Consider the following 26,353-nt stretch of genomic DNA (forward strand, 5'->3'; position numbering starts at 1 on the left):
GTGACATTGGTGGTAGGGGGTGGTTGGACCAGGTGATCCTGGAGGGCATTTCCAACCTGAATTATTCAGGGATTTTATGACTCCGCACCCAAGAAGGGGTCCTGGCCTTGAGCACAAGCCCTTCTCCCACCTCAGCTCCATCCACTATTTCACTAGAGCTGCATCCCGTGCTGTCCTGTCCCATCCCACCCCACCCACCAAGCTCTTAAGACGTTAAAATGTATGGGTTCCAAAATCAGCCCTGAGGAAGGCCACACCAACCAACCTCAGGTTACATCAAACCACTGACCTCTGCAACCCGTTTTCCACCCACCCCAGCGTAAGATGCTGGCGGAGACCGCATGGAAAACCTTACTGCCTCTAAGGAAACAAGACCCAGAGCTGCTCGTCCCCATACCAGCACGATCAAGGTACTGTCAACAAGAGCTATGGCAAGAAGCAAGCACTTCTGCACAAACACGACCTAAATTAAATATTCTCCATGCAATATTAGAAGTTAGCAGCGCTGGCAAGGCGGTGCTGTTCTGCTGGCACTGCTTAAGAAGCTGGAATCTAAGGGGAGAAAAAGATTTGTCAAAGCAGTGATAAAACAAAGCTAAGCAAAATGATTTCACAGTCCACTTTAAGAGCCCCCTATGAGTGCTTGCTTGACCTACTAAAAGCCTGCTGCAATAAAAAGCCTACCACACAAACGTACACGGCCCTCCCATGGAAGCCATTACCTCCTAAACAGTACATAAAAAGTGAAAAATAAAAATCAGCGTTTTGGGGAAAATAAATAAATAAATAAATGCCACGAACTCGCAAGAATTAGAAGTCTGTAATTTCATTTTATGTCTCACAATAGATGCTCCGAGCAGACTTAACGTCCCTTCAGTAAGGACGGAAAGGCTGCTTGGATTCTTTGCATCAACCTTTGCTATCCTGGCCCCGCCGGACCTCCCGCAGCCCGGTTTTTGGGTTCAGTTCAGACGAACAAAAACACATCTTACTGCTGCCCACCGAGCAAAAACCAGGTGGGAGAAAGTAATGCACAAAACTGCCACTGCTCTGGTGGATTACTGGTCTACCAGAGCTGAATCCTGGAAAAAGATAAAGCTCAACCTAACATCCTTCACACTCTGCTGCTGAGTACTGAATCCAGTGCATCGAGATTATTTTCAAAAACAGGGAAAGATGACAAAAAGTGGTGCTCCTTAACGCAGATGAACATACGCTGGAGTGAGAACAGCTTGGAGAGAGGTGAAGGATCGTACAGGACAACTGCAGGAAAACAAGGCATACAGGTCGGGCATTTGCCTGTTAAGGCACGAAAAGGCCTCCAGAAAAATTCATTCAAAAGTACCAGAAGCCATAAAAAACATCTTTATGGGTTCTTGGAAAAGGACAAACAGGGCAGAGCCTTTTCCAGATGTCAAGCACGCTCCGTTTTTAACTACAAGACTTTGTATTAATTGTAATGTATTTCTCAGATCAGTATTAATAACAAGGGGTGAGTGAACAGCCCCGTCGGTGCTGGGCGGTGGTGGATAAACACACACGTGTAAATAACATTCCTGCATAATATTGCTGGAATCATCTTCGGGCAGCACTTCAAAGCAGGGCCCAAGAACCCAGTGCAAACACTGGCGCAAGCCGTATGTGACAGAAGCTCCCTCCTCTCTGAATTCTGCTCACAGCAGCCCCACGACAAACACGTCTGAGTCCAAAAAAGAAAAAGAAAAAAAGAAGAAGGAAGAAAAAAAAAGATATCTCCTCAAAAAAACAAGTTGCAAGGCCCTGAAACTCAGTCTCCTGGTTCCAAGATTAAAAGAAGGGAGAAAGACGGAGAGAAAAATGCCCACTTTCCCATCTGATACCAGTAACGTTAATTTGTGAATTAACGAAACGGACATTTTAGTACAATCAGCTGGAATCCTGAATATACTCATTGAGAAATGCAAAGCTAGAGAGAGGCGTGAGGATAAAGCCTACCAGGTTTGATTGATGGCTACTCTGAAGGCCTGTCCATCACCGAAATAGTCTGGATACCTGAGAAATATTTCAACTTACTCCTCTTCCGCACCGGCAATAAGAAAAGGTCTCCGTCGGAGCCCGCAGACTTTTATTGCTGTGTGCAAGTGGCACTCACAGCCAGGTTGTCTGCCCCTCGGCTAGTGGGAGGTAAGTGATCCCATGCAATAACGCCAGATTTAACATGGGAACAGGTCTGCTTGTGGCCTGGAGAGCAGAAATCCCACAGCAGCCCAAGTTTGGAAAAGCAACCATTTTTCCTTCTTTCTCGGCAATAAGTGGCTTGGGTTCTTGAAACCTTTGTTGTCTTGCTCTTCAAACAGCTTCTCTCAAAGGGTGCCTGTGACCTGAAGATGCCAAAGCAAAACACAGGCTGAGCCTTCGGTTCCTTCTTGATGCAAGAACACAAAAGGAAAAGAGACAAGGTAGACTTATCAGCATCACTTGAAGTTTTGATGTTAGCATACGTCACGAAGGAAAAGGAGCTGGATTCCATGTTTTACCAGTGACAATAGCACTGGCATTTATCCCTCTTCTTTTTTTGGGGATCCTTGTTCTGCAGCTTACAGATCAGGCTGTCGTCAGCTGGTCCAAGCTCAGTTCTAACCCCAGGCAATGCTACGTATTCCTAAAAAAAATCAAGCTGTAAGACTTTGAAGGTTCTCAAGCCAATCGGTGTCCCTTACGGACAGGCTTCCAGGTGGAGATCGGTGATTTTGCAGGACTTTGAGCAGCACCACGGGAAGAGCACAGAATTGAAAACAGGAAGACACGGAGAGAACACAACATTGGAAGAAGAAAAACATCAGGGGTTTGGGACGGCAAATCCTAGCTAAGGATGTATAGATCCTAAGACACTGGGCAGAATGCAGCCCTGCGCTGGGTAACGGGAAGGAAATACTAATGACTGCAGATTTTGACTTCAAGCCCAGAACAGCAAAAACAAAGGGCAACACGCACACACAGAACACATCCCCGGATGTTGCTTATTCATAGGCAGCACCTGCCTACCTGTTCATCGGTCCCAGAAGTGCTTCCCTTGGATTTCCAGCGCACACAGTGGCCGAACCATGGACAAGTATCACGTACAGCTGCATGTCAGCATCTACCCACCGCCTTCCTGGGCATCCTCAGGGCATTAACACCGCCAGACTGGAGGCTCCTTGGATGTCAAAGTCCGTTAGAGGTTATCAATACGATTACTGCCACGTTTCCTGCTGCACATTTTTATTTCTTTCCCCAAAGAAAGCAAGAACCAAAAGGTTGCAGCGCGTTACGGTCACTAACCTGCTTACCCAGTCAGCGACCCTACGACCAAGAAATATTTAGCCTCCTTGGATAGAAATCATTGCCCTTATGGTCACGTCACATGCAAGAATTAGCTCCGGAAAATGCTAATTAAGGGTTTCCAAACAATGAAAAAAAAAAAAAAAAACGATCCCCAAAACCTCACTACTCAACTCCAATAGGGAAGAGCAGAGAGCAAAACTTGTATGAGTAATAGGAGAGATGTTTAGAGCTACAGATAATGCATCAAAATTTATCCTCCAACCTTTTACACAACCCCAAAATGAGTAATTATGTGCCAGGAGATATCATCTACTCCACAAATCAAGTCACCGAAAATACAGACTAAAAATGGTTTTTAAAAAAGTCAATTTATTAGAGATTACTGTGCAGACAGACATATGAGTGCTCTCGTGTACTTGCTGCATTAACAACCTCTCAAAAGCCACAGGAAAAGGAAAATCAATGCTGTGTATTTTTTTCTCACATCAATTTATCTACTGCTGAAAAAAAAAAAACAACTCGCTTCTGCATACGTTCTGTGTACCGTACCCAAGGTCTCCTCCAGCCTGGGAAAACACAACAAGGTTTTGCTGGTTGGAGCTGACAAAGCCCTGCCTTGCTGCACTCCGATTTTGCTTTTGATAAAAACCTGAAATCAGAAAAAATTAAAAATCGGTAGTCTCAGGCAACTTGGCATCGGTACACAGAGCCTTCGGTTGCTGATCCCGTGCTACTGCTGCAAACCTGGAGCCCATTAGCAGCGAACCGTCCGCTAAATATTTCATGATTCTGGATTTCAGACATTTCCCAGGACAGGTTCTATCGCTAGAGATCACACAGGCTGGCAGTACAGCTGCTAACTAAAGTGCATGAACTCGGGTTGCCTCCCCCAAGCACTTAAGAGTTTCCCCGCTCAAGAATAAAAAATATATATACCGAAAGGATGCTTTTTGCTCCCCGAGCATAAAACAGAGAATTTCGCTGCATAAGTCTTTCAGAATGGCACTTGCACAAGAATCAAAATAAATCCCGTGATGGCGCTCCCTGTAGAGCAGACTAATCTTGCTTCCTTCATTTTCTTTTTCCAGGTCACCAGTTCACTTCTCTCTGCTGAGAGCTCCCAGCAGACTGCGAGAGGGCATCTTAAAGAATTCGTTGCAGCCGTAGCAGTTTGCTTCCCTGTTATGAAAGTCTTAAGAATCCCTTGAAACGTTCCCGTGCATCCGCCAGAACCCAGGCAGGGGCAAAGCCCTCTGCAGAACTAGGGCTGCACCCTGATTCTCCAGATTGGAAATGATTTCTAAATACACAGTTCTTCAGCTGGAGGAACCGGGACACCTGCCTGCAAAGCAGCTCTGGTGGTGGAAGAAGGAGAACGTGATCTTTGCAAGCCAGGGCTTAGGAGCTGGATGGCAAGGAATGAAGCAGGAAGGAACTGAAGAGAAACCAGCAGGACTCAAGAAGTCCCTGCAGGACTCCACCACCACCTGGGTGTAGATAAAGGTGCTGTCTGACTCTCCTCTCCTCAAATACTTGCTGGCTCGCATGCTTTCAGCATCGCTTTGTGACCTTAGCTCCAAGCAGCGTGGCCAGAAGAGCTTCCTAAGGAGCAACGGCCCCACAGATGTTCCTACAGGAACGGAGCTGGGCTCCTTCTGGTGGCCCCCACCCCGTGTGCTGCCCTCTGAGCAGCGGGACAACGGGGTCCTGCTCTCCCATTGTTTCCATCCTTACCCTTGGAGTCATACTGCAGCAGCTCCAGCTCCTTCCACCTCCCCACAGCCACTTTCTGCTCCGCAGCCCATCTCCTCCACGTCTCCTTACCGCCAGAGACCACAGCTGCACTCGAACGGCTGCCCTTCCCCTGAAGGGGAAGCACTCATTCAAATGGCACCCGCCACTAAAATGCCAAAACCTGGAGCAGAAGATATTTTTTTAATCCAAATGGAGCTGAAGCTGACCAACGCACCCAAAGCCTGCGAGGAGCCGGCTGTCTAGCAGATGCCGCTGCTGCACGAGCCTCGTTTCTTTACGAAGCTGGGCTAAAAATGGAACCAGCGATCGCCACCACCCTCTGTGTTTAGACCCGATATTCTAAACAATTCCTTCCTTTGCAGTTTGCTCTTTTTCCCCTGAAACTTCCCTTTGGCAGGAGAATTAAGCAGCTGCCACGGGGAGCAGGAACGGAGCTGAAACGTGCAGCAACGCAGCGCTAGCAGCGGCGTGGCACCAGCTGGGCGCCTTCCAGGTCGCTGCAGCCTGCCAGTCCCCCGACGAGGCCGTCCCGGCAGCTCTCGGTGGCACACAGCTTGCTTTTCTCCTGCCTATGCAAAAAAAAAAAAGTGAGATAACTCCCATATAGGTAAGCGTTGCGGGCTGCAAGCCACGCCATTCGGGGTTTAAAGAGGTTTGCCAATCTGATGAATAGGTTCAAGCTAAAGGAAAATAGCACAGAAAGGTTTTTCAGAGGGAAAGCATTCCGCTTCAGATTGTGCTTGCCTCCCCGTGCCAAATTGGCAGGAGAGCTGTGTAATTACAGCGTAATTGCAAACAAAATTAATTTATCGCAAGCCTGTACAAGGTAACCCTTACATACGTGTACTTTAGGTAGGGTGGAGAGAAAGGATGTGGCAGTTGGATTCCACCCCACCATTAAACCGCTCTCCCAGAAAAGGGACACTTAAATAAAGCCACTGCCTGCTGGCACAGACCGCAGCAGTCCCTAATCCGTGTTGAAGGGCAGAAATACCCCAACGCGGAGACCCCTCTGCTCCGGGGACGCCAGGTTTGGAGACAGGGGAAGGGCTGCTGGATGTGTTGGGAAGCATCAGACTTTGTGTTTGTAAGGTCGGGGTGTGCCACCGTTAGAGCCACATACCTACACCATCAAAATACGTTAGACAACGTCACCGTATGCTACAGGTTTGTTTCCCTTCATTATAGCTCATGTCGGCTCCATTAAGACACAAAACTAACCCGATTTCACAAAAATTCATCGTATCCCAATTTTCAGTTGTTCTCCCCGTCACACCCAGGACACCTCCTGTCCATAAATTACAGACTTGCCCGATTTTCCTAACGTTACCCAAGGGTAACGCAGGAGAAGCCCAAACGCAGGGTGCCAGAAGGGGACGGGCCAGAACTTGAAGACCAAGCACCTCATTTCCCCTCGGACCGAGCTGGACACCTTCCTTCCCCTCGTCCTCCCTCCAAAATTCCCCCCCTACCCATTTACAGCTGGGATGCTGAAGGGATTAAGATCCGCGTGTGTGGTCCCCGGACCTGCTGGCACAGGATCGCGCCGCGTGGTGTACGCTCCGGAACTGTGCCAAACAACTTCCCTCCATCAAACCACCGAGATTCTCTGTTTCCCAGTGACACGAGGCACGTCCCTGTTCCCTGAAGAGTCACAGTCAGATGTCGATGGAAAGACGAGATCCTTCATTTCACCAGCACCTCTACAGGACCACGACACGGGGATCACTGAAGAAATGACTGCTTCCGTCCTCAGTCCATTTTAACTGGCAGAAAAGCAGATTCATTTCCCATACATGAATTCTTTCCAAACTCAAGATTCATTTGAGTACTGCTTTGGACATGTTGATGCTACAGAAACATCCGTAATTTAGAGCATCAAATACCTAAACCATTCCACTCCTACCTTCGATTGAGGAGCTGGTTAGGCGCAGAGCAATTAAAACGCAGGAACTGAATTCAACGTGCTCGTGACCGAACACGAGCTTCATATCTACCTGACGGATAAGTTCCCATCAAATTACTCGCATTCTTTCACCGTTAGTTAACCGGCTTCGTTTGTCTCATTGGTTTTTTGGGGCGGAGGATCGTTGCTGCTCTTGTTTTGAAGCACTCGTACGTACTCTACTGGTAACTCTCCTAGGGGGAAATTTATATCTTTAAGAGGATTTTAAATTCTTTTAATCTGAAGAGCACCATAAACATTTCCCATTATGCAGGAAGAACAATCTCTTGTTGTTCCTACACTAATCCTGGCAAGCACTTGAAGGGCATAAACACAATGGGGTGAAATTGTTACAGACAGCCCGAGGGTTATTCCAATACTCGAACGACGGGAATAACGGGGTGGAAATACGAACGTGGGCCAAGGTGGAGGAAACAGGCCTCGTGGCAAGATCGCTGTGCTCGAGAAACGTCGCACAAAGCTACTGAAGGGAAGGCAGTTGTAGGAGTTAAAAATGAGCCTTGCGAGAAGTGTCCAAAATATTTGCTAACCCGGATAGAAAACCATCCATCCTCTTCCACTCAAAAAAAAATCATCATCATCATCAGCAGCCGGCAAATTATCTTTTTTCCATTTGGACAAGCAAAATTTCACAAGGTTACTGCAGAGAACAACCCGGAGCTGGCAAGATGGAAGAGAGGCGAGATAATCTAATAGGCCTTTTCTATCTAACTTTCATGATTCTTATGAAAAATGACCTGAATAAGTGAAGTTATTTGCCCTTGTCCTCTTTGTTCATATTGAATTTAGTCAGAAGGGAAATCCTGCCAAGGATAGGATGTTTTACTCAATTTACTGCCCTTTGTGATTGCTCTATAAAACATCAGATACGTGATGGAAAAGGTTATGGCTTTTTTTATTATTATTATTATTTGCAATGGAAAAAGAAGAAACACCTCGAGCGCTCGCTGGCAGGAAGAATTAAAACAAGAGGAATTGATGACATTTGCTGCAGAAAACGTCCATCTGTTTTCACGTGATTGGATTGTATGAAACCTAAACTCGGCGTGCTTTATTAATTACTAGCTGTTGGTTTTATTTAAGTATCAAACAAACGGCCGGCTGAAGGCAGGTCGCAAGTAACAGCGGGGTCAGCAGCCACCATCTATCTGGTGCCCGGACTTCCCAGCCGTGAGGAGCTGGGGCTTTGCCTTCAAGCCGCGCTGTTTTACGAGCCTGCTGCTTTTGGACTCCGGCTGTTAATCATACCGTTAGCCCGCTGCTGTTATTAAAGCAAAATGCAATAAATAAGAAGCCACTCGGTTCCAAGCTTGCATTCGCTGCAGCAGCACGCTGACCGCTGCCAGCTTGTGCTGCCAGGCTCCTTGCTGCAGAGCTTGCGTGAAATATATCACCAGCCCCAACATCTGCGCAGACAGGACGCGGGTCACGCGCGGTGCAGACCGTGAACCATAAATAATGGGCTGAGAGTTATGCTAAGACCCAGGTGCAGCCGATCCCGAGCACCTCTGATCAATTCTTTCGGACTCTAACGCGGTAAAGTTGTTTTTTTTTCTACAGCTAGAAAGGCGAACCGTAACGGCGCGGGATCTTTTATATCCTGGGAACGCGTTCCCTGCTCCCCCTGCTACATGTGCGAGCGGTGTGGTACGGCTCCAATAAGAGGTTTTGACGTTTCTCCCTTACCACTCAGTCCTACCCCAAAAAAAAACGGCTGGGAACCTGGCAGCTGCACGCCGTTGTAATACGCGGTGTCAAAAACGCCAGGCAAATGAGTAACACGTGGCCGCGAACGGCAGACCCCGCTCCTGGACTGACCTCTGAGGCTGAACGGCTGCCCCCTTTCCTAACAAAAGGATTGGGAAAAGAGAAACATCCAGACTGCCATAAGGGAACCGTGCGGGTCCGACGCGGCGTCCTTTATGGCACAAAGTGTGCATCGTTTGGGATCCTGACCCCAAACAGCTCAGCTCAGCTCCTTAAATACTCCCGGTTCCTCAGAAGTTTCCTTAAAAGCTGAACGGACTCCCACGGAGCAGCTCTCCCTTCCCTCCCACGCAGGCATTTCTTGTTTCTTTTCCCTTAACGGGGGATTCGGTGAATCGCCGCTGCTGCCCGTAGCATCCCCCTGGGTTCGTTAAGTCTGTTCTCGAAATCCCGGGAGACGGAGCAGAAACCTTGACTCCCCTGCGGCTCCCTGGAGGTTTAATTTTGGGTCTTGTAGGAAAGGTGGACACGCTCCTCTCCAGTTGTGTCAGGCATTAAGACCTAGAACTAAGGCACGTTATTCCTTAACCGCTTTCCCAGGAAGTTCCTCCTGACCCTTGACTTTGGGCTAAATTACTCACTTTTACAGGAACTAATTGCCTAAGACACACTCCAATTACAAGTCTAATTAGACTTTTCTAACTGTTGCCCGACCGAGGCTGAAACCACACAATGCTTTTCTCTTCCCTTACACGTTCAATTGGGCTGAACGGCTTTCTGGAGTTTTATAAAGTTCACGAGCAGAGAAAGAAAAAACGCAAGCATCTGAAGACTCCCGAGATAAAAGGCAGAGGCGGGAAGGAAGAGCTTTCCAAGTGTACATCAGAAGGACCTGTCGTGATTTAATGGATCTTAAACGCCGCTACCCTCCCTAGGAGGACGCAGGAGGGAGGAGAAGGGTGAAAGCTTGCCCCTTTCTCCCCTCCCCTCTCCATCCTGCAGCACCAGCGCTTCCTCCCTTATGCCATGAAGTTTGGCTTGGCATAAAGCATCGGCAGCTGTCTGCCTTCTCCCTGAAAGAGAGCCCCCCGCACAGCTCCTTACTCATTTCGGAATCCCTCTCATTTCCTCCCCTCCTTTCTCAAGCCTGCTCTAGTTGCCAGCTCCGGACCTTATCCGGCTCCCCACCCGTACTTATCTAGCATCAGCCCCTGCCACTCCACCCCGGCCGGCCAGGGTCAGGCCAGCGCGTCTGGCCTGCGGTTCTCCCGTCCGAAACGCGGCTCCGGGGAAGCCTCCGCTCCTTTCCCATCTGCCAGAAGCAGCTCTCTTTCTTTTTTCTGGGACTTCCTTAAAAAGGAGAGGGAAAGCACATAAACGCTGAGCAAGTTCATTAAGGGCGACAAAGCCTTGTGTCTTTACTTGAATATTAACATTGGAAACAAACAACCAAACCTTATTCTATGCCCATTTTCCTTTTTTTTCAGCCCCCTTCCAGTTAAAACCACAACTACCTCAGTCCCTCCCGATCTCAGGACCCGTAAATCTAAGTCAGTCTGTTTTGCATCACTGATTTTCTTTTTATGAGACACCCATCAGGTCTCTAAATCATTTGCAGCCACGTACGAAGGCGATCAGTACAATCAGGGCTAAGCATCTAGATGGCTTTAAAACTAGTAATTTTCGCTCCCGACGTGGGGCTGGTGAGGCAGAAGCAGTGGGGTGACCTTGGGCACCCCCAGAGCGTTGTGCCCACCACGCTCAGGATCGGTCTGAAGGTCAGACTGAGTTCAGGAAGGATGGAAGGGAAGAAGGAAGGAATCCTTCCCCCTCTTCCTCTGCAGCATGAGCGGTGCTCAAGTGCATCCTCAGCTGTCGCAGCAGTCCTGGGGACTGACCCCCCTCCTCTCCCATCATTTATTTCAGATGCAGTTCAGCCCAGAAGGACCGAAGGCATGTATTTGGTTTGCTACTCGGAATTTGTGTCATCTAATTAACTCGTAATTAGCCCCGATGATCTAATATTCCTCTCTGACCTTCGTTTCCACAAAACCCATAAAATTAATTCTTCTTCGGGACTCGTACAGCGCCTCCAAAAGCTTGCAGCATTACGATTCCAATCCTTCTCCACGCTGGCGTAAATGAGAGAACCGGACCCTAAAAACCCCCCGGGAACTCTGCAGCGGCGCCGCATTCCCCGATCTCCTGGAACCACCACGTCTCCGTGCAGGGGAATGGCAGGAGAGGAAACGAGCCATCAGCCCAGACAAATCCCCAGCCCGGGTTTTGATGGCTGGATGAATCACATGCCAAAGGGAGCTGCAGGCTGCATTTCAAACAGATGCTGAGATTGCTTTCTGCTCCGCGAGCTCGCAGGAATCGCTGGTGTCAATAAAGCGAAACGGCACCTGCCTATCTTGCCTTCCGTGGTTGTTGTTGGTGCTGAGAAAAACACCTCCTAACAAGGCCTGGAGCTTTTCTTCCAGCAGCCTCGCGTTCCTGACCTCGGATCCTACCGCCGTCCTGCTCAGCTCTCCGCTCACGGCCGGGTGTAAAAACCTTAAAACGGGCAGGTAAATATTTGAGGATGCAAAAAAATAAAAAATAAAGAGAATTACCGCGCAAAGCCCAAGTGCAAAGAGAGCGCTTACACCTCCGAGGAGAACAGAAGAAAATAGCTTTCATTTGAGCGAGCCTGATGTTTATCTCCTGCACCAAACAAGCCGAGGCAGGCTGGCGCTTTCATGTACCCTTTGCTTCCCCGAAGCAGTCCAAAAGCTACAAAAGCAGTGACGATCCCATCTGCCCAGCGATGAGGGCGAAAAGGCTTAGCCTGCAGGACCCGAGGACCCCCGAGCAGTTTGGGGTGTGCAGGTGCTGCCTCTCCCCGTTTCCGGGATCTTCTTGCACAAAGCTGCAGCGGATGAAGCAGCGAGGGGGGGGCGTTTGGGAACACCTGGTGAAAAAAAAAAAAACAGGAAAAATCCCGTTCACAGCACGGGGGCACGACCAAAACACCCCAGGGATTTCCAAGGGCGCTGTACGGAACCACAACGGGCACCTTCGGAAAATATTATCACACGAACACTTTGAAAACCCGGACCATCTCTTACCTGAAACGTCTCTGTCAGGTCACTGCCTGCTGCTAACGCAGCAGCTTGCTTCAGGAGAGCTCTGTCGCGTTCCTCGTGTTGCCCTGCACGGAAGGCAGCTCCATCACCCGAATCCCTCCGTGAATTAAACCCAATCGCAGTTCCCGCGGGAAGCCCGCCACCAGCTACGCGTACACATCATCGCCGGAACGTCCCCGCTGCTTCTTCCACAGCGCAAAAGGATCTCAGGTTATTTATGATATTGTTGAAAGAGCCGTGGCAGAAGCAAGAGCCAAAACAAAGCAGTTCGGATTGCAACGGAAGGGCAATTTATGTCTGCTATTCGGAAGGCTACACCAAGCACGGAGCACAAACTTTTAGGCAAACGACGGAACACAAATTAACGAAGAAGTTTTAAAGCCCAGGTTTTACAGCAGCACTCTGCAATGCTCAGCTTAAATACGGTTAAAATCGGGGATAAAAACCGATTGCATTCAAATTAACCCATCTCGCCAATAAATAGGTGCACTCTCAGCTAACACGACTCGTCCCAGTTTCCCCAGGAAAGACCCTTCTGGTGTGACCGCACCCGGGTGGCACACTGGGAAAGCTCTGGGACGCGACGGAACGCAGCCGTGCACCTGCACCCAGGTGCTCACACTGGCACGGGTTGTTTTCAAGGACACGGCACAACGGATTTCAGCTTTTTAGCACGAACCAAGGCTCCGAAGGCTCAGCAGCAGTCGCCGAAGGAAATGCCTGCACGTCGGAAAACACCGGCTCCGTCAAGCCACAGGCGCTGCATTTAGGCCCGGGTACAATCTACGGGCACAGATGGGTTTTTTAGGGAAAAAAACACGTTGTTTTCTAAATGAAGAGGAAGCCTAAGCTCCATCCAGAGACACAGATGGAGGTACCTCTGAATCTGAAGGACGGAGGAAGGGGACAAAACAGCAAGCTCCGATACACGGAACATGTCTGCAGAAGCAGGTGAAGAAGGACAGGCGAAAATCATCACTTCCTCCCCAAGCAGGCGAGACTCCACGATCCCCTTTGCCAAATAAATTGGGGATTTGAAGAGAAATCCAGTATTTAAAAGGTATTTCGGCTACTGCAGCCCTTCCTCATGTAAAATGCAACAATCCTAAAAATAGAAGCAGGCAAGTCTCCCTGACAAGGTTATTAGAGAAGTGTTCGCGCAGGCATTTTTCACCTCCGATGCCTTTCACCAGGGAGGGGAATAACTCTGCCCTGCCTGCAGCCCTCAGAGGGGCATGGGAAGAGGGAAACGTGTGAATCGCTGGGAAGGGACACGGGGGATGGACCGGAGGAGGCAGCCCGGCACAACCAGACCTCCTGCTTTGTCCCCCGGGATGACACCGTCGTGTATTGGGCAAGGAAAAGGGAGCACACCCGTGGCCTACGTGTGTCAGGTACTGAATAGCCCCGTAGTCCCTATAAGTATATAGGGAAACCAACGTAAGGAAGGCAAAACGTAACACACACACGCTTAAGGCAGGATGGTAAACGCTAAAATCCAACTCTATCCCCCTTCCCCACCAAGAAGGCGGTCACACAGACCATGCCTATATGCAAAACTCCGGCAGGAACACTTAAGCGACGTGTGAAAACAACAAGCAATGAGAAGTAAATTATTCAGCTCCTCCTTATCAACCTCCTTCACTGTTGGTTGTTGGAATTAACAAAATTCCGAAGTGGCAAAATGAGGAAGGTGGAAAACGTAGCTTCATTGTCACTTCTTACCGTCGGTTGTCCGTACTCGGTAATGCACCCAAGGACTTCACTATAAAAAACCATTTGTTCTTCAATTCTCACCAATTCTTTTCTTTCTTTTAAGTGGCGCCAAAGCCAGAACCCTGAGCTACTTCAGACTTTTCTTCTGTGTAACTCTTCCTTTCAAAGGTTTTATCTAAGCAGCCTAAAAAGAGCCTTGCAATGGAAATAGCAATCACACCACTTCAGCGAAACGACCATCCAGACAAGCTCCAGTTCTTGTTCAAAGCCACACAAGAAGTCATCTTCTGTGTCATACGCAGGCCACGTCCAGGTCCCTGGTTTTGGCTTTACCTTGTCTTGATGAAGCCTCCCTTCGTCTTAAATCTAAAAAATAACCTCAGCAGAGTTCAATGCCAATAATTGAAATACTTAGCCTCAATTTTTTGTATTCAAGTGAAATGCCCCATTGAACAAGAAGACCTTTTTCCACAATTGAAGGGTTTGAAAGCTCCTCAGCTCCTCCCTGCTAAGTTTTAAATCGTTTTATTCAGGACTAACTTCCCAAGCAGAGCTGGTGAACTACTGGGAAGCAGCCAACAGGCATCTCCATGAGGCTTTCAGGTAGACCTGGTGTCTAAGGAGAGCGGAGAAATCAGATGAGGAAAAGGGAAGAATCTACTACTAAGGCTTAATGAGCACTTAAAAAGTGACAGTTTGGGTTTTTTTCGATACCATCGGTGGCTCTTCTGCCTAGTGCTGACTGAAAGTGGTTAACTCCACTTGGATATTCAGAGCTCTGCGGGCTACAAGAGCTACATCCATAATGCATGGCATTTACACACCTACCTGCTGCTCGGGAAAGCTGATCGGGGAGAGACATGAAATGGGGAAGAGTTGTTCTTTTACTCTCGTTTCCACCCTCCCGAAAGATAAAAAGATGGAAGCGGCTGAAGAAGCAGAGCAGTGAAGGTACATGAATCCCAGACAAGTAAGAAAACCTTATTGATTTTTTTCCGGCGAAAGAGAACAAAAATGGATTGCTGTGGTTTAGACGGGGTGACAAGAACCACGTGGCCACAGCCGCTGGAAGGTGGAAGAGATAAATGGAGGCTTTGGCTAAAGCATCGTTCCCTCCACCCCACGAGGACAGACACCTTCCACCACGGCCCTGCCTGGCAATTATCTACAAACACGCACAAAAACCAAGACCTGCATTAAAAAAAAAAAAAAAATCCTAGAATCATTTAGGTTGGAAAAGACTTTCCAAGATCATCTGGTCCAACCACCCCCCTACCACCACTGCCACCCACCAAACCCTGTCCCCAAGCACCACGTCCAACCTTGCCTTGAATACCCCCAGGGACGGGGACTCCACCACCTCCCTGAGCACAGTTTCTGAAAGCTGAAGGTAATATTTTAACTTCGGAGCTCCCAGCCTGGAACCACGGGGACACACACATCCCTTCCGAAACTCAAGGCAGCGGTTGAGATAGTTTAGACGCTTCAAAACCATGCGTTGCCTAACTTGGAAAGCTTCTTATAAAAGTCCGGCAAATAGGAAAAGTTGTCGACGAGAATGAAAAGTGCTTAATTGACAATATACTGAACCAAACGGGCTATGTTTTTTTTTTTTCCCTGAGCAATTACTATCTCTATTAGATGATAACTAGCTGTGGGTCATGTCATGTAACACTCCAGTACGTGAAGTATCGTGCATTTAGTTTGTATGCAATTAAGACCGCTTCATTGTCTCATCAGGTTCCCTTTGACACCCAATTAAGTAATAACACAAGGAAAGTGCTCTTAATTAATGAGGAAAATCCTCTGCAAGCCAGACACAGGTGTGTGTTTCTCAAGTAGAGCCTGAAATAGTTCAAAAGATCACTTAATCTTTATAAAAAACACACTCAAATTTGTATCCAATTAACTCAATAGCAGGATTCTCTTAGATTTCTTCCAAGAGGGTTACGTTTCTTTGTGATATTCAACAACCAAGTGGCTTATAAAAGATTAAAATTAAAACTGATGCTCGGAGCGAGTGGTCACAAGTAGCTGCTGTTTGCACATTGTTTTTCCCAATTTCTCCACAAATCTCGGTGAAATAGGTTTACGTTACCTTTCTTCTTCGATGCTTCCTTCGGGAACAACCTTCTGTACGGGTACTGAATGAGCACATTTGCATTTATTCCTACGCAGATGCTTTTGGGCGTATTTTAAAAGATTACCTCAACCAGCTAAAATAACCTCAGCAACACGAGACCGTGATACACGTACCCACTGTCTGTGACCTACGTGGTTGTAGGATCATTAATGGGCGAAGATGGACAGCAAAGAGGGGCAGGTGAAGGGAAGCTGGCCCACCTTTCCTATCCAAGCTCATCTGGAGGCAGGAGATGAACTGGAACCTGGTCGCGGGCCTGAGCCCAGTTCCTTCCAACAGCCATGAGTTCTTCTCGCTTCTTTGATCAGAGACGCATTGCTATTCTCGTACTACAAAAGAATATTTCCAAACCACAAAACGTAAGCAATCTTAATTCTTGCCTTGTGGCGTGGTATTTTCCACTATTTATTTCTGTTTCCCGTCGCGCGCTGTCCTACTCAATACCAAGTGTTCTTCAAAACAGAGACAAGGATTTCACTGGGGAAACTTCTCCCCAGATCCTACAGACCTCTTACAAATTTCAGCGCAGGCAGGAGCGCTACTTTTCTAAGAAGTAAAAAAGATCTTTTTCATGTTTGATCCCTTTTTAGCATAATACAATAGATAAATAGATAGATAGACAGGTAAAAAAGCACGAAGAGCAGCCTACGGCCATCCCAAGAGGCGGCACGTGCTTGGACTTGTGTGCGCACAAACGGTTAAGCTCAAAAACATGTTAAGGACAAGGTAGATGCTATCTGAAACACTCCCATCAAACTGTTCCTCTTGCGCACAGCTGTGATATTTTGACTGAGCTAAATGAAATCCCATTACAGCTAGCAACGTTAGATTAGCCAGTGCAGCATCCCTAACGTTTCATGATGCCTGTCAAGGGCAATGTCATACAGAGGCTGTAACAAAAAAAAACCACGCTAGGAAACGTCGGAACGTCTTCCTAGGTTTCTATCTCTCTTACATGCTTCAGCAAGCGGAACAGCAAAATTTAACCCCAAGGAATGACATTTCCATCAAGTACAGTATTTTTGTACCCAGGTTTCTCCAGCTAAATAAGGTGAACGTGCACCTTCCAACGCATTAAAAGCGCAGGAGCATTACTCACAAACGTCCAAAAATTGCATATCCCTAAGGGGAGCTGCTATGGACAACTTGAGCAAAGGTTGCTTCCCATTTCCCATCGCTTGGCTTCAGCGACATTGGAACCTGAATGCATTTTTAATTGTTCAAGGCATTTTTCTGCTTTTGGTGTCTGACTCAAGATGTATTTTGCCAGGCTTCAGCTCTGAGCCACTGGGATTGGTTTGCTTCTTCTGACACGAAGAAGGTCCAGACCTTTTGTATCCAAAAACTGGCTGGAGGACTTGGCCAAAAGGTTAGGCAAAGCTAAACGAAGTTAAAGACGTGCTTTTAACTACTTTAACTAAAATCAGCTCTAATATGGCCAGACCACAGACCTATGAAATCACTTGTAGCTTTTACACGTTAATTTGCACAATTAAACGCAGAATAGTTCGTCATCTTCCTCCGCGACTTCACATATGCTGGCAGCAGGCACCCTGCTCCCTCCCCACGAGCTCAAGAGGCAGGGTCCTTGCGATCCCCCATCACTTTGTTCTTTGGTACCCAGAATTTAGGATGGTTCCAAACCTGATAGCCTCTAGCACTACATAAATTAAACTACTACGAAACGGCAAAGAGCGCGAGTCCCTTCCAACGCTTCACACAAGTCGTACCAGCCTCCCACTAACTATTTATACCAGAGGTCTGCACCTCCTATTTAAAGTCCTAAGGATCAACACAGTTCTATATTATAACTCCTGATTTTTCTTATTTCCACTTCATTAGATAAAGTTCAACAGGCATCAACACTTGTGATTGCAAAGCCGGACAACACAAAGAGAAATTCCAGAACTGGCACGACATAATATTTTAGAAATGGTATTTCAGTCACTTAAAATAAAGACACCTATCTTAATCAGTCCGAGGACCAAAACACCCTTAAAAGTGAATAAAATCGTTGTCTGCAGGGCTGCAGGAGAAGCTGGATGGCATACAGTTCAGCTGACAAGGAACTACAGGAGCAGCAAGTATGGTCTTGCTGTTACGCGTTCAGATGAACACTGCCCCAAGGAACTGGTCTTTCCTAGCTTCTGCCACCGAGCTTTTGCAACGCTCGCCGTAGCGCCCTTTCTAGTTGATTAATTAAATGTGGAATCCTCATTCCTCTGGACACTTGAGGCCAAATCTGCAATTTCGATGCTGAGACCTGACAACTGCATCTGCGGTCAACACGGAGCTTTGTATTGAGTATATGACGTGCTACGAAGATGCAAAGATTCTCTGAAAACACACGCCCTAGGCGTCACATGATATTGGTGAGCAAGTATTTTTCTGACAAATACTTAACTACTCTCTCCAGGCCTCAGTTCTTCCGCTTGTAAAACCGGGACCCATTCCAGGAGAATTAATTTAGCACGCTCCTGCTTTTGAAGCAGCCCAATCCTGCCCTCGAAACTGGACCTGCCTTCCAAGGGAAGGGATTTTGCACATCCCTTTACAGCAGGGGTGACTCACTCCTCGCAGCTCCAGGAGAAGCTGCAGTGTGTGCTGCTCCCCTGTAATCTGCTTCCAAACATCTGCACAGCCCAGTTAATCTGGTGCCAGCACAGCCTTTATCAGCTTCCCCCCGTACGGCCAGGTCCGGGTAGCGCCGTACGCCACAGCTCTGTTCTCCCAGCTCCACCTTCACACTGCTGCAACCAAACGTGCCCTTGGTATTTCAGCTTCCCACTTCGTCTTATGTTTATGCCCCAAGAAATATCTGCCTCAGCTCCCCGTGCAAAAAGTACACAGCTAAAATGCCTCTGAGGAAACAACTCTGAGCACCACCACGTCTGTATGCTCCCCTGCTTGTCTGCAGCCTCACCTTTCCTCTCTGCAAGCTCCGTCAGTACCAGAGCACCAAATCTACTTCCCGCTGCTCCAGGCCACACTGAAACGTTGGGAAATTCAACATTTCTTCCCCTGAGTGAGAATTAAGTATGGAAACAAGCTCCTAAATCCCTACCTGAGGAGCAAACGCGGGCAGGAATTGCAGGAAACATTACTTGCAGGAGATGGGAAGGGTTGGGAGGGAAGCACACAACAATTTGCACTTGTGCTTATTCCAAGGCTACTCGCACACAGCCACCTACCCGTGATGATCGGCTTTCCACCTCCTCAGCTCTGTTTTTCCCCAGAGAGCGAAGCAGACCGGCTTTCTAGGAGCTCAGCTCTTCTTTACAGCGCCATAAAGGCCTTTGAAACCAATGCCTGAATGATCTCTTGACTGTTTTTTTTTTTTTTTAAAAAAAAAAAAAAAAAGTAAAATGAAGACTATCCAAGCTCCACTAGCCTTCCAGACACCTTCTACAGCAGATCCCTATGGGTAAATACAGATACACAGGGCAGATCTGTCAACTTGTACCTTCAGAGCCTCCCACCCCCGACTCTTCCCATAGATAGGCTCTTCCCAAAGCCCTGGCTCTCTTACCTGAGCTGCTTATTTCCAGTTCTTGATGCTTTTGGCACAAACAAGCCACCAAACCAAATTATTTTTCTTTGATCAAACTTGTCCCTCTGTTCAGAAAACAAGTTAAAACCATTAAGCTTGCTGATGTTATCCAAATGCTTACTGGGATCTCATCTTTCCTGTAATTTATTTAGCACTGAATTCCTTGACAATACATCTGAAGGATTCTAAGATCACTTCAAATCTCTCTCAAATCAGCAACCTTGATTGCAAGGCAGAACTGGCAGAAAAAGGTTTCGCGTGCAAAAACTGATCACCGCACGTGTTACACTTCCTGAAAACTGCTCTGAACGGGGTCCTACCAGTACCTTGGTGAAGCCTGGGTTCAATGACCAGAACAAATCATCTGGAAACACCCAGATACTGTAATACACTGCCTGGAGCCAGCAGACTTAAAGAGAGTCTTTGTCTTGCTGCTCACGTGCTTTCCAGTTTTCTTGTTGCATCACTTTAGCTGGTGCTAACACGCACTTCAGACTCCATCGCTACGAGCTTCTCTAGCTTGTTTTCCAAAGGCGCGACAGCCAGAGGTAAACACCAAGGATGAGATCACTTTGGGGAAGAAGAAAGTTTACAGCTGGTTTGTAAGCGGCAATTTTGCAGGTGGCTGCGTTTCAAAAAGCCCGATCCCGAATTCAGATCACCAGTCGCCACCCACAGCCCCGTGAGCATCAGCAAGTTCAAACCAACCCAGGCCTCCACACATATTACAGCTCTTAGAGATTCCCCATTATAAATAAATGCAATACTTTTAACCTGAACCCTCAGCAGCACAATTCTACTCCAGTAGTTATGACGTGCTCTGCAACGTTTTTAGGGCTTGTCTTCAGTTCACCGTTAATTTGAGCTGTGAGCCCAAGACCGCCCTTACTAGGTGCCATCCTGTACGGAGATGTTTGAACTAGAATGAGATGGTAATTTTAATGCAAAGGTTGGCCCATTAGGTAAAAAGTAATGTTTCAATTAGCAAACCGCATCGCCTCCTAACACGACCTCTCTGTAATACGGCCACAGTTTAACAGTGCCTGGTGCCTTCCTACAATTCTTTCTTTCTGCCCAGAAAAGATGTATTCATGGATGCATCAATTTAAAGGCCTGAAGAGATCACAGCTTCACTGAAATTCATCTCCCACCTACCAAATAGCATTAAATATCTCCCAGTTACCGCAAACTGAACCTAACATACTTGACAAGAACATAACCTCTATGTACAATTTTTTTTAAAAGCTATCAAATAGGGAAATTTGTAGAGACAGAAGCTGCACCTTTTCCTTCGATTATTCATCACGATGAGCAGCCCACCTCCCTAATAAAACCGTGCCTCACTTCCAATCTGAACCGCCCGATTTCCCTTTCAAAACAGTGATTTTTAGGTACGCTTTCCTCAGATGCAGGAGGACACACTCAGCGCCTGGCATTTTCTCTCTGTGATGTTACTGCAGTCAAGTGCTCTCCCTGAAAAGCTAAACAGACTTAGCTGTAAGCTTCTCTGCGCAGTGTTTTCTCTGATCCTCAGATTATTTTTGTGTTTCTTCTGTTCCTCTACAACTCATCCAAGAGCTATTTCAAGATGTTGAAATGGAAATCATACCCAGTCTTCTTGCATGAAAGTCACAAGCACCAAACACACATTTGTTCTCTTCTAAATATTTGCTTGCTCAAAAATTTGAAGGAAATGCATGTCTTTTCTTTTTCCCCTTCATTTTTGATGGAGCATCAACCCTAGAGTTTACACTACCCTGCACTGCCCACCAGTGACCTTTTAATCCCTTCCAGCACTGCTACTCATAATGCAGCTCTCCCCTTCCTCCATCTCACCCCCATTCTGTAAGCGTGGCTTGCAGCTCTTGCCTCCAGCAGCTTTGCTTCATGTCTGCTTTACTTTCTTGCTTGAATAAGGTTTACATCAAACCAAAAAGCATCAGGCCCAAGGCACCAGGCAATCAGAAGCTCCTGGATGACTGAATGCACCTGCCCTTGGTGCGCTCATCTCAGCACGAGAGCTGACCAGGCTCCAGCTGCCCAAGCTCTGTGTGCCAGGTCATTAGCAAAGAGCAACAGTGACACTACCTCAAGAGCACTGACAGAAAACACTGCTGGGTCACAGAATCACAGAATGGTTTGGGTTGGAAGGGACCTTAAAGATCATCCCATAGACAGGGACACATCCCCCCAGCCCGACCCAGCTTGGCCTTGGGCACTGCCAGGGCTGGGGCACCCCCAGCTCCTCTGGGCAGCCTGGGCCAGGGCCTCAGCGCCCTCAGAGGGAAGAATTTCTTCCCAAGGCCTCCCCGAAGCCTCCCCCGTGCCCGGCTCCAGCCGGTGCCCCTCGTCCTGTCCCCCCAGCCCTGACCAAGAGTCCCTCCCCAGCTTTCCTGCCCCCCCTGCAGGCCCTGGCAGGCCACTGGCAGCTCCCCCCAGGGCTTTCTCTTCCCCAGGATGAGTGTGACCCACTACAACAGTCCATCAAAAGCCTTCTAAAACCACATCCATTTGACCAGAATCACCTGTCTACAGTCATTTCTTGAAATCCAGCAGCCAGACTTAATGCAATTACTGTCAGCTTTGTGTTGCCCAAGGCCAGGCTGGATAGGACTGGGGGCACTGGGTGGGCTTTAGGGCCCCTTCCAATCCCTTCTCCAATTCTATGATTTCATAACGCACCACCCATTTTCTTAATCAGAACATTACTCGGTACTGAAATGCCTCAGAAGTCACTGGTTTCACTGGGAAATCATTCAAAGAATGGCTCTGTTTGTTGTATTCACAAGAACCCCCTAAAGTTTCACCGGGCCAGGCCCGCAGGCCCAGCAGCACAAGGGTTACTTCTCCCCGCTGCCACCCTCCTTCCAGCCCCTTAATCTGAAAACAGTAACTTGAGTACAGTCAACCTGATTTAATTTCATAGCAAAGAAATCAACTGGCAACCTACTTAGGCATTATTAACTTAATATGAACTTGATATTAACTTGACAGTCAGTTGCAAAGTAGAACTGCTGAAACAAGACCGAGTCCAAGTATTTAACCACTCCTTTCTTATTTGAAGTTTGGCTTTCCCTCAATGTGCTTATATTAGGAAGTTTTTAAGAGCTGTTTACTGCATGCCTACGTATAAAGGCAGAATCCTGATTAGATCAGTTGAAAACAACAACTTAAGAAAACAGATTTTCAGACCTTTCCTCTCTATAGCTTTTAAAAACATAACAAGTATTGAGAAACTAAAGAGCTTGAAGGGAAAATCCACACAAGAACACGAGCTGTTTAACCTTTAATGATGGGCTCTCAGCAATTCTGTGCACTTTCACCAAGGCCAACTAGTCCCCTAGTATCCACCTGCCAGCTCCAAACTCAAATGTAAGAGCCCAGCGCTGCTCAACACGCTTCTCCACAGAACTTGCCACAGAAATCAACCACAACAGGAGCCCTGCAAGTCCAAACACATCGCGTTATTTCTACAAGAATAAAATCACGGTAATTGGAGTCCTGCAAATTAGACCGTTTATTAAGACGAACAACCTATTTAAACAGCTCTCATCAGATAAGCAGCATTATTGCAGCCATCGTTCTGCAGAAAGGTTGGAAGCAGCTGATAATTTCCTTCGAGCAGCAGTTTTCTCTGAAATTGCAGTACAGGCCTCCATCTTATCGCTCCCTTTGTGCTCTGCTAAAAGAGTCCCCCAAAATTGTCTGTCATAATAGTATGCATTAATACAGGTTTATTTCGCTGTACTGATTCTCCTATCGAATGTGAAAAATACAGTCAAAACACAGCACGCTCAGGACTTCTAAAGAGAAAAAAGAATTAGAGCACTCCCTGCAAATTGCAGTTTATTCTTTGCTAAACCTTAATATGCTTTTAGTCCAGGAATGTGCGACTGTGCAGCATCACTTCGCTAATGAGTCTATACGTGACACTGGAAACAGCTGCAGTTTCGGGGAATCAACGCATCGCACTACTGCTGCCTTTAAGACAGTCACCCAGACAGAAACCAGCCCTGAGACAAAAATCAGCAGCTTCTGGTCAGCTGCATTAGAGAGAGTGTGATCATTCTGAAAATAAACAGAGTTAAGTTAAGGAAAATGAGAATTGGAGGTTAATTTTAGAAGGACTCAATCTATACCAAGGGTATGAAAATGAAGGTCACAGCCCTGGCAACAAATATATATTGATAGCTGGGGTGTTTTAATGTTCGCCATCCCAGATTACCTGACATTTTATTTAAATACAGTCTTTATTTTCCTCTTCATTTTAGCACCTATCGAGAACAAAATTCCGAGGTTTTGTTATTCACTTGTATTGTAGGCTCCCTGTCAAGAAAAACTTCTAAAGAGGCAAATGCTGAAGAAATACTTTTGATGGCTAAGCTTCATTTTCCAGGCGTTCTGGAAAACAGAATTGGTTTTAAAAATAAAGGACCTGCCTGTTTTTCTTCTCCTGAAATCAGAGGGATACAGTGGTCTTCAAAAAAAAGTATTTTTAAAGGCTCCCAGTTATCTAACTTCCCTGGGTCATCTGATAACATTTTGTCATCGTTTCCTAGTTTTAATTGCTTTTGTTTCTTCGCTCCTGTGCGTTGCCTATAAATACGGAAATGAACCAAATCAGGAAGAAACCATCGGCGTTAATTCTACATAAGTAAAGTCATCTCGAGCGCTATTTGTGGCAACGTGGATTTTTTTTGTTCCTCTGTAAGATATCCAATAAAAACCACAAAAGGTGAGGCCAGGAACAGTGCCCCCAGTCTGAATCTCCTGAACACTGCCTGTTTTTCCAGGTGCTGCTGGGTTTTGTCCTGCTTCTTGCTGCACTTCAGGCTACCTGAAATGGATGTAAAGTGCCTGAGGGGGTTTTATAATCTCGCAGCCTGCTGATCATTCATCCTGCTGCCATTCTGGCAGGAAGCACGGCTCCCAGAAATCTGCTCCCATTAAAACAGATTTCCGCTCCAAGCACCAGGAATAGACTCTGGATACTCCCCAATAATCTTAAAATGGATACTCCCATTAAATTATTTCAGTATAAAAAGATTTGCAGAGACTACTGATCTCCAGCAAAGCATCCATGGTTCACTCTGAGAACACATTTTAAGCCAATTTCACCTCTGTATTTTTTTTCCACTCCCTCTTTACTAAATGTCAAGATCCCCAAGTTCCTGGTGCCTACCTTTTGATTCTGTTCACCATGCAGCCAGACGAGCATCACGGATGGTGCAAGGGATGCAGCTGCGTGGGCAGAAGCAGGGTGGAGAGATGGCTCCTACCTTTATTTACCTCAAGCACATCTCAAGACCATGCCCCAAGGATGCTGCTTCAGTTCCTGAAGCCAAACTGACGTCCCTGCCGTTACCAGAAGGCACGGTCTCACCTTTCTTCCCTTCTCCTCGGCGGTGCGTTCCCCAACAGATGCTCACACCAGGTGGAAACACAACCAGGCAGCTCCGAGCAGAAGGAACAGTACAGTCGGTCCCATCAGCAACTCACAAAACGACCCGCTCGGCACACGGTACCTTAGTGTGAGCAGCAGGAGGGAGGGCAGAAATTCATCTTCTGCAGCACCAAGGAGCTCAGCCCGTGACGAAACCAGGCTCTGAGCCCATCTGATGCACGTTTTACAAGTAGGGAGCTGGGGTAAACAACACTTCTCTACCTCATAAAAGCACTGTTACGTTAACTGCAGTTTGTAACCGGCTTGGATGGTCTAATAAGGAAGCCACAAAAGCAACTGAAGTGTTTTTAGTACATATTCTAAATGCTGCTTCATAAAAATACCATCTCCTGAGACTTGGCGATCAGACGAGCCTTTGGAGCACGCTGCATTTTACAGCAGCAGGCAAGCAATAGCCTTAGTTCAGAGAGGGTATGCGCTGCTTCAAGGAAAGGAGCTAAAATTACTGCCAGACACCTACGCAAAACTTCTTGCCTTCAAACAACAGCGTCAGGATTTCTGGATTTGGTTGCCAGTGTTCAGGAATGCGCAGTCCTGAAATACAATCACCATCCTTGCTGTGCTGGAACGCAGATTCAGATGGCAGCAAAGGGTCCCTTTGTCTCTGAGCTCACCCTGCTCTGCGGTATCTCGGAGTTCGGGCTTTGTGGTCATCAACAGGAATTTACGGTTCACTCTTCAGGTAGCATTTATTGTTGGACAAGTTGTAAGGCTGCTAGTAAGAAAACGAGTAAGAAAATGAGTATCTTACGCCCACTGGGTGGTAACGATGTACATTTTCCTTCCTGGGACGTAGCACAGGCACACGTAACAGTCCAGGCCATCCTTCCAACCCTGTAGATGAGTGAGCTCACTCCCGAAGAGCCCGGTGCTCATGCAGACCCACAGAACCCGACCGCATGCAGAAGTTCACGTTTATTAGCTCTGACAGCCAAGCAGTTACGAAACTCGCCAAGCCGCAGAGAACGCGTGTTGCCATGTTGGTCCTCGAGATTTTCCGGCATCTTTTTCTTATTACAGCAAGTCCTGAACGCTGAAGACAAAGATCTCCTGCTCCCAGAACCTAACCGAGAAGTCAGGCTGACCCTGTTCTCTCCTCCCGTGCTCCTGGTCTCGTGCCAGCATCTCAGGAGGGCAGGCAGAAGCCAAGAGCCAAAGAATAAGGAATTGTTTTCCCCAGTGTTTTTACCGCTATCTTTAGGTTAATATAAACTCGCATAAAAAAAAAAAAAAAAGCGAGAAACATCAAAGAATAATAATAAGGTAAAATCATAGGAAGGTCAGATAAAACCTAAAACCACTAGAGACGCACGCCGCTTCTCTCAGTCGCCACTGGAGGAAGGAAACGCAGCGATCCGTAAGCCCCGCAGCTTATCTTGATAGCCAGCAAGTCCTGATAACACCGAGGAAAACATATTCCAGAATCAATGCCCCCCCCTCGCCCCAGGAGAAAACTCTGCTGAAGCCCTCTCAGATTTAAAAACACGATTGCCAACCAAGTAAGCCCCGGCTAATCTTGACTGCCAGCACAATCCTGGGGAAAGAGGTCTCCCGAGCAGATAAGATTCAAATCAAGAGGGTTTCACAGATCAAAGGCAGCAGCAGCCGGAATTGTAAA

The 26,353-nt window shown here is 47.3% G+C and overlaps 1 protein-coding gene across 2 annotated transcripts in view; it reads right to left on the reverse strand.

Moving 5' to 3' along the window:
• The window catches only part of FAM168A (family with sequence similarity 168 member A), a 152,801-nt gene extending 133,770 nt beyond the window's left edge, over positions 1-19,031 (reverse strand). Inside the window, exon 1 of one of the 2 annotated variants that reach the window (XM_035344181.1) lies at positions 18,913-18,937. The gene's annotated coding sequence lies outside the window, so the exon portion shown is untranslated. Of the gene's footprint in view, positions 1-18,912 lie in introns of both variants that reach the window. The other variant, XM_035344171.1, reaches the window with a different exon arrangement.
• Positions 19,032-26,353: the final 7,322 nt, after the last annotated feature.

Source organism: Oxyura jamaicensis, chromosome 1 (genome assembly GCF_011077185.1).
Source record: "Oxyura jamaicensis isolate SHBP4307 breed ruddy duck chromosome 1, BPBGC_Ojam_1.0, whole genome shotgun sequence".
Taxonomy (NCBI): Eukaryota; Metazoa; Chordata; class Aves; order Anseriformes; family Anatidae; genus Oxyura; species Oxyura jamaicensis.